We start from the raw sequence: 9,278 nt of genomic DNA on the forward strand, positions 1-9,278 counted from the left end.
CAAGTGACAGAGGGATACTCGGCGAGGAACAACTACACGCCCCCTATGGAAATGAAGAGAGCCTCGACGACGATGAATTTGGCGTGCCTGAGGTTCCCGTGGAACAAGTTCGCTTCAAGCAATGGCTTATGGCCACTGCGAGGAGCCTGCAAAAGAAGCAACAACATCTCAAAACTGACCAAGATGTGCTCACTGACAGATGGACCAAGGTCCTGGCCACTGAGGAATACGGACTCGACTGCCTCGACAAAGAGCACACACAGCACAATTCGCTACCTCATCCAAAGAAGGACAACCTAAGGCGCATACCCCGACGCCAATATACCACCACGCTCCAGGACAATATGCAGGAAACACGAAGCAACATCCTCAAGCCTCGGCGCAATCGTCATAAACGTCAAGTCAGGGAAGTTGGTGCCGAATCCAGCGGCCCCCGATCCGGTCAGCGGAAAAAGAGCAGCTTAAGCCCATCCGGCCCAAGCAGCATACTCGATCAACCATGCGAAATTCATGGTACCCCTAGAAGGGCGGCCAAGCATACCAATAGAGAATGCCGGATCCTCAAAGCAAAACGGCCGGTCGTGCGCTGGAAAAAATGAAAGGAGGTTCCAAACAATGAAAGACCGATCAAATGTGTTGATGTCAAAGCAAGATCCCCCCAAAAATACGGTTGATCGTCTATGACAACATCGACCGTCTGGACAACATTAGCCATAAGCAGTTTTATTGCACTCACTATCAACCCAATAGCTGGAGGGATCCATTTCACACGAACCCCCACGGGCATAAGTCTATCAAAAACATCTCCTCAAAGATGCAAGGTGCAAAGGCCAGGTTTTAACTGGCCCACCATACTAATGGTTGTCTTCGGATCACCAAACAAATACAGCGCCGAAGAATAAGTCTTCAGCACTGTCCCCCCCCCACACACACAGTAATTACCATATACTGTCGGGACGAACCACGTTGGCTTGATCCAACGGGGTACAACATTAGGCCAGTCTCGCGTGACATAGTCACAATTATGGGCAAGGCCGAACTCCACCCTTAGGGTGGAAATCCTACCGCTGCTGAAATAGTGAGCCGTGCCTGTTTATCAAATTTTGATTCGACAGACAACTACCCGGACACCAACTGAGGAGTCCGAGCTACTTTATGGCATGATAGCTTGGTTCAGCCAGGCTCCGACCAGGCACCCGCGGTTCAACTATAGGACATGCAGCTGCCCTTAAGCATTTGTCTTTACAGGCTAACCTTGGTGCATAACAAGCCTGGCAACGTGGAATCAGCTCGGACGCACAAGGCAGGAACACATAAGTAACCCCCCCCCCCAAGGGAAGCAGTCCGGATACAGCTCGGATCGACACGGAGCCTCCTCCAGTTCGGCCACGACAGGTTCCACCAAAAAACATCTCTTTCTATAATTATAACCCGTACTCATATGCATAGACATGTTACTCTACTACAATGCGTAGACTTAAATAACACTTACCGGCCGTCGTTCCTCATTGACGCCTTTCTGTCATAAACAACACCCACGCCTCGTGTTATGCCCCAATATGCCAGGGGCTCCATAATATTTATGATATGTCAACAAAGTCCGACCACCTTTCTGGTCGCTCGGCACCCCAAACTTATAGCACTATATGCATCAGCTCCGAATCATGTCTTTGGTCATTAGTTGGGTTTGCCCGGCTCCCATGTTTTGGTACCTTATGTTCCGCTCTATCGGCTAAGGTAGCGCTGGGAGAACTACTGCGATTGTGTCCCGGTTCTACCGGACGAGCACCTCAGTAGAGAAAGCCGAAAACTGACTATCATGATATGACGACAACTGGTTGTTGTTCGAGAGGTTGTAAAATATTTAAAGATTTATTCCGCATAATGCCATTATAAATTCAAAGTGCGACGAATCGGCCTTCCGATCAGGCACCGATAGAGCCCCTAGTACAGTCTTCCGAATACCATACTCGAATTCCTATGGCTAGGTGAGAGTGATAAAGCCCTATAGTTTGATTGCCTCGTTCGTGGTGAGTAACACCTCCTTAACAGGACCCAACAATGGGATAAAGAGTGTTCAAGTATATCCCGAACACCCCCGTACTTTTCACGAGGGGGCAGAAGCCGACGACTGGCCAACTCTCAGGATTTATATACACTAAACAACCGCACAGGAAGAACAAAAAGTTCACATAAACAGGCAATAAATAATAAAAATGCCATTATCTCGCATTACAAAGAATGGCACTACTGCCTTCAGGGAAATATAACGTCTTTGGTACACTGACCCGCCACAAGGGGGCTCCTTTCAGGACACCCTGATAGTACAACTCGGGCTTGCGATGCTCCTTACCCTCCGGTGGCCCCTCAGTCATCAGCTTCTCAGCATCAAGCTTCCCCCAGTGCACCTTCGCACGAGCAAATGCCATGCGTGCACCCTCTATGCAGACCAATCTCTTAATGACATCTAGCCAAGGGTAACCTCCAACAATCTGCTTCACGAGTCCAAAGTAACTGCTCGGAATTGGCTCCGCGGGCCACAACCGGACAACCAAGTCCTCCATGGACAGTTCGGCCGCCTCGTGCAGTTCGACCAGCTGCTTTAGCTGATCGATAAAGGGTACCAGATAATTCGGCACCAAATACTGCGACCAGAAATGCTTCTCCATAGACTTCTTCTCCTCGGTCCGGTAGAATTGTGCAGCATCTGATATGTTGCGTGGCAGATCTGCAAACGCCCCTGGAGAATAAAAGAATTCAGCTTGTCGCTTAGAGTTCTTCCCATTACTATGCGAAAATGCCATTGAGTACAGGAGGCCTTACCAGCCGCAACCTTTCGGGCCTCTTGAATGTCCTTTATAGCACCTCGGGCTGCTTCGCGAGCATCCTCTGCGGCTTGGAGAGCAAGGGCGAGTTCGGATTCTTTCCCTACCAGGCCCTGCTCCAAGGCCTCGCTTTTATTCATGGCCTCCTGGAGCTCTCGCTCAGCTTCAATGACCCTGGCCTCGTGCTTCTCACGAAGAGCCTGTTCGGCGGCGGCCTTATTATCGGCTTCGGCCACAGCCTTCCTCAGTGCCTCAATTTCGGCACCCGCTCCTAGAGCATACAGTACAAATATTTTCGTTAGGCACAACTTCCAATTTGTGCTCAACTTAGCACAAGGTTTCGACATACCTTGCTTGTGCTCCAACTGCTTCTTCACACAGCCAAGTTCCTCCTCGACCCGTTCCAAACGCTGCTTTAGTTCGGACACCTCCGTACTATGAGTGGCGGTCGTCTCTGCGGACGCCTGTTTTCAAACAAAGGGATACACTCATTAACTAAGTCCCCTGCAAAGCGGATGATTTGATCCCCTGTCCGGCTTTCCCTCCCTTTCGCCGGACAATGCATCAGGGGCTACTACTCATACTGTGACAATCTACAAAAGGTTTCTAAAAAACATACCTCAAAGCCCTTTATAAGGCTAAGGCATGACTCATTCAGTCCGCTCTCGGCGGACTGAATCTTTTCAATCACCGCATCCATGAGAGTGCGATGCTCATCGACGATGGACACATTCTTTAGCACCGTCGATAGGCCGCCGGGCAGCTCTCCTTGGACAGAGGTTTCTCACAGAGCGGGCGGGCCTCGCCCCGCCAAAGGTAGATGCTCGCCCGATCCTGGAGCCCCAAAAGTCTCCAGGACCGTGTCCGGCCGTGGGCCGAATCCTACATCGCCCCCACCGGCGACAAACATGGGAGCAGCTGCTCCCGTGTGTCCAGCCCCAGGGATATGCTCCCCCTAGTTCGGGCCCCGTTGAGATGAAACCTCAGTGTCGCACCTAAGTTCCGAGAAAGGGCCCTCCGGTGGCGTCTCGCTCGCCAGGGCATCAAAGCTTAGCGAATCCTCCGATGAGGACTGTCCGGCGTGGGACCTCGCCGGGCTGTACAAAACGTGGTGACAGTTAAAACTACTACATCCTAACGATTTCGGGCACGCAGGTGTGTGCGGGTCTCATATACTTACAACTTTACCAGGGGCTGGGCCCTGGGATCCCACTCCGGGCTGCTATCAACAGCCATGGTGGATGCCTCGGGGAGGGGACCTTTCCCCCTTTTTGGCGATTCGGCCTCCAGGGATGACGAAGCCGTCCTTTTCTTCCCCGCCCCTACGGGGCACTCGTCATTTTCCTCCTCCTCTTCATCTTCGGAGGGGAGATGGTCATGGGAGTCTTCAGATTTTGTGTACGAAACATGACGACAACGGAGGCCACACCGGGTCTTCTTGACCTTCTCGGAGACCTCTTTCTTCGGTGCCTTGTAAGGCGCTGGGACCAGCATCTTCGTCAGAAGAGGTCCGGCCGGTTCCTCCGGCAGTGGGGCCGGACAGTGTATCCCCTCCACCTTTCTCATCCATTCCTGGGATCATTATAGAAAACGTGATAAAGGCGTCTCTCTCAGGACACGTCAGCAAAAACATGGCTGGACATAGCACAGCGATGACTTACCGGACTCGCAGAGCGGGATAGTTGATACCCGCGGTCCTCGGCAGAACTTGGCCACGTTTTGCCGGACTTGAAGAGCACCTTCCATATGTCCTTATGGGAAGAGCCATAGAGCTCTCGTAGCGTCTGGTGTCCGTTCGGGTCATATTCCCACAAACTACAGACTCGATGCTGGCAGGGGAGAACCAGGCGAACTAACATCACCTGGACTATGTTGACGAGTTTGACATCCTTGTGAACCACGCACTGGACGTGCGTGTGGAGCATCGACAGCTCGTCGGATGAGGACTAGTCCAGGCCCTTCTCGGGCTAGGACGTGAGCCGCAGTGGGGCTCCGGATCTGAATTCGGGGGCAGCAACCCACTCTTTACCTCGCGGTTCAGTGATATAGAACCACTTCTGCTGCCACTCCTTGACGGAATCGTCGAAGGCACCGGTTGGCCATACTACCTTGGGCATCTTGCTCACCATGGCACCGCCGCATTCGGCGTGCTCGCCATTCACCACCTTGGGCTTCACGTTGCAGATCTTCAGCCATAAGCCAAAGTGGGGTGAAATACGGAGAAAAGCCTCACACACGACGACAAACGCTGAGATGTTAAGGAAAGAATTGGGGTAAAGGTCATGGAAATCTATCCTGTAATAATACATGATGCCGCGAAAAAATGGGTGGAGGGGAAACCCAAGCCCGCGGACAAAATGAGGAAGGAACACGACCCTCTCGTGGGGCTCCGGAGTGGGTACGATTTGTCCCACCGATGGAAGACGGTGGCCGATTTTCTTGGCCAAGTACCTCGCCTCTCGGAGCTTTTTGATATCCCTCTCCCGGCCGATGGAGGCATACATTTGCCTCCTGCTCCGGATCCGGACATCTTCGGAATCTCTCTTCGGTGGAGAAGAAGGTGTTTTGGGCGCAAGCGCTCAAGCCGATGGGAATGTACTAGCGAAAGGAACATGAGTGGGCAGAAAAGGGAGAGACCTTGTCTCTTTATAGAGGGAATAAAAAGCTTTTGCGCCTCTCCACTTCCCCGGAGGAACCTGCTCGTTCCCCACTCGCCGCAATTGACGGTGCGGTTGGGCTACGCATACCCATATTGGTGAGAATCCCGTAATAAGGGTGCACGATCTCAGCTTCGGCAAAACGTGTAGAGGAAACCGCCTCGCAATGTGCTATGTGGCTAGTTGTGGAAAAACAGTTCGAATAATAAACCGACCGTGGTGTCATGTCACACCGTACAAAAGTTGTCAGCAGATTACCTTTGTGAAATATTATTCTCTCTACGATGGTATGCAAAGATCATCTTGCAGATCTGGACACGACTCAAGTGTTCGATAATTACTTTGGAGTATTCGGAGATGGAACCCGCCTTGCAATGCCGAAGACAATCTGTGTGCTGCACTCATCGTCATTGAAGCCTGGTTCAAGGGCTACTGAGGGAGTCCTCGATTAGGGGGTATCCGGACAGTCAGAGTATATACTTTGACCGGACTGTTGGACTATGAAGATACAAGACTCAAGACTTCGTCCCGTGTCCGGATGGGACTCTCCTTTGCGTGGAAGACAAGCTTGGCGATTCGGATATTATATTTCCTTCCTTGTAACCGACTCCATGTAAACCCTATCCCTCTCCTGTGTCTATATAAACCGGAGAGTTCGGTCCGTATGAGGACGATCACAACATTCATAATCATCATAGGCTAGCTTCTAGGGTTTAGCCTCTACGATCTTGTGGTAGATCAACTCTTGTAACACCCATATCATCAATGGAAGTCGTTCCTTGACCACGTTGACCACGTCGCACTGAGAGCACCACGGCGGTGGATGACGGCGAGGCCTAGCAAGGGGACGACTCATAGCCGAGGAAGACGCAGCAATGGATACCCACGCAAAGAGGAGTACGAGGGTTCACTGGTTCGGCTGCGGTGTGAGGCTGCTGTCACCGCAGAATAATAGGGGCTGTGGGTGAATAGAGGGGTGGCCTGGCCAGCGGTGGGAATAGTAGGGGCGGTGAGGCCTCCGCAGCATCACAGCCAGCCACGGGAGGCAGAAGCACGCGGCACGACCGACGCTGGTTTGGGCGGCTGGAGCAAGAATACCAGAGGTTGAAGAAGCACTACGGTCGTTGGATGAACATCATACGATAACAGGAGCTAGAAGTGTTCATATTGACTATGTTGACAAAGCCCTACTGAGGGAGTTCTGGACTAGGGGGTGTCCGGATAGCCGAACTATCACTATAGGCCGGACTCCAAGACTATGAAGATACAAGATTGAAGACTTCGTCCCGTGTCCTGATGGGGCTTTCCTTGGCGTGGAAGGCAAGCTTGGCGATACGGATATGTAGATCTCCTACCTTTGTAACCGACTCTGTGTAACCCTAGCCCTCTCCGTTGTCTATATAAACCGGATGGCCTTAGTCCATAGGACAAACAACAATCATACCATATTCTAGCTTCTAGGGTTTAGCCTCCTTGATCTCGTGGTAGATCTACTCTTGTAACCCACATCATCAATATTAATCAAGCAGGACGTAGGGTTTTACCTCCATCAAGAGGGCCCGAACCTGGGTAAAAACATCGTGTCCCTTGTCTCCTGTTACCATCCGCCTAGATGCACAGTTCGGGACCCCCTACCCGAGATCCGCCGGTTTTGACACCGACATTGGTGCTTTCATTGAGAGTTCCTCTGTGTCGTTGCCGATAGGCTCGATGGCTTCTTCGATCATCATCAACGACGCAGTCCAGGGTGAGACCTTCCTCCCCGGACAAATCTTCGTATTCAGCGGCTTTGCACTGCGGGCCAATTCGCTTGGCCAACTGGAGCAGATCGAAAGCTACGCCTCGGGCCGTCAGGTCAGATTTGGAAGTTTGAACTTCACGGCGGACATCCACGGGGACTTGATCTTCGACGGATTCGAGCCACAGCCGAGCGTGCCGCACTGTCACGTCAGGCATGATTTAGCTCTGCCACCGGACAGTACCCTGGAGGCCGCACTCGAGCCTGCTCCGATCCTCATTTCGGAGCCGGCCGTGCAGATCGAGGATGGATGCTTAGACACCGCCTCGGGGGCTGCAACCTCTACGGTGATAGAGCCGAACACTGACTTTGTCCCTCGTAAAGCTTGTGACTCCATGGTGCCGGACTCCTCGCCGGACTCCGAACCTCCCACGCCCACCCTGATCGAATCCGACTGGGCGCCGATTATGGAGTTCACCGCAGCGGACGTCTTTCAACACCCACCTTTCGGCAACGTCTTGAGTTCGCTAAAATATCTCTCGTTATCAGGAGAGCCATGGCCGGACTGCGGTTAGGACGGTTGGGATGCGGACGACGAAGAAATTCAAAGCCCACCCACCACCCACCTGGTAGCCGCTGTCGATGATTTAACCGACATGCTAGACTACGACTCCGAGGACATCGACGGTATGGACGACGATGCCGGAGACGACCAAGAACCTGCGCCCACTGGGCACTGGACAGCCACCTCATCATATGACATATACATGGTGGATATCCCAAAAGATGGGAATGGCGAAGGAACAGAGGAGGATGACCCCTCCAAAAAGCAGCCCAAGCGCCAGCGTCAGCGGCGCCGCTCTAAATCCCACCACAGCAAGAATGAAGACTCCGGCACCGGAGACAATAATACAACGGACAGTGCCGAAGACAATCCGCTCCAGCAAGATGCAGGGCAGGAGGACGGAGACGCCAACCCTCATGAGAGAGCGGCAGAAGAAGAGGTAGAGGATTATATGCCTCCCTTCGGAGATGAAGCAAGCCTCGACGACGATGAATTCGTCGTGCCTGAGGATCCCGTCGAACAAGAGCATTTTAAACGTAGGCTTATGGCCACGGCGAACAGCCTCAAGAAAAAGCAGCAACAGCTTAGAGCTGATCAGGATCTGCTAGCTGACAGATGGACTGAAGTCCTCGCGGCCGAAGAGCATGAGCTCGAACGCCCCTCCAAAAGCTACCCTAAACGCAAGCTGCTCCCCCGACTAGAGGAGGAGGCTTATGAACCCGCATCACCAGGAGACAATACGGCTAACCGACCACCCCGTGGTCGCGATAGAGTGGCCTCTAGGCCCTTCACCAGACCCGTACCCCGGCATCGCTCTAAAAGCACACGGCCACAGGGGAACACTCTGGACTTGCGAGATATATTGGAGGATAAGGCAAGACAATCAAGATCAATCTATGGATCGCGTGGGCGTCCCACGATACGTGACGACAATCGTCGCGCTGGACACAGTAAGACCGGCCGGGCCGAACAAAATAGACCAAGCTCCCTTGAGCTCCATCGTGATATCGCCCAGTACAGAGGTGCCGCACACCCACTGTGCTTCACAGATGAAGTAATGGATCATCAAATCCCCAAAGGGTTTAAACCCGTCAATATTGAATCCTACGATGGCACAAAAGACCCCGCGATTTGGATCGAAGACTATCTCCTTCACATCCACATGGCCCGCGGTGACGATCTTCACGCCATCAAATACCTCCCCCTCAAGCTTAAAGGACCAGCCCGGCATTGGCTCAACAGCTTACCAGCAGAGTCAATTGGGAGTTGGGAGGACCTGGAAGCCGCATTCCTCGATAACTTCTAGGGCACTTATGTGCGACCACCAGACGTTGATGACCTAAGCCACATAATTCAGCAGCCAGACGAATCGGCCAGGCAATTCTGGACACGGTTCTTAACCAAGAAAAACCAAATCGTCGACTGTCCGGATGCGAAGGCCCTCGCGACCTTCAAGCATAACATCCGCGACGAGTGGCTTGCCCGACACCTGG

This window comes from Triticum aestivum, chromosome 1B (assembly GCF_018294505.1).
Source record: "Triticum aestivum cultivar Chinese Spring chromosome 1B, IWGSC CS RefSeq v2.1, whole genome shotgun sequence".
NCBI classification, from domain to species: domain Eukaryota; kingdom Viridiplantae; phylum Streptophyta; class Magnoliopsida; order Poales; family Poaceae; genus Triticum; species Triticum aestivum.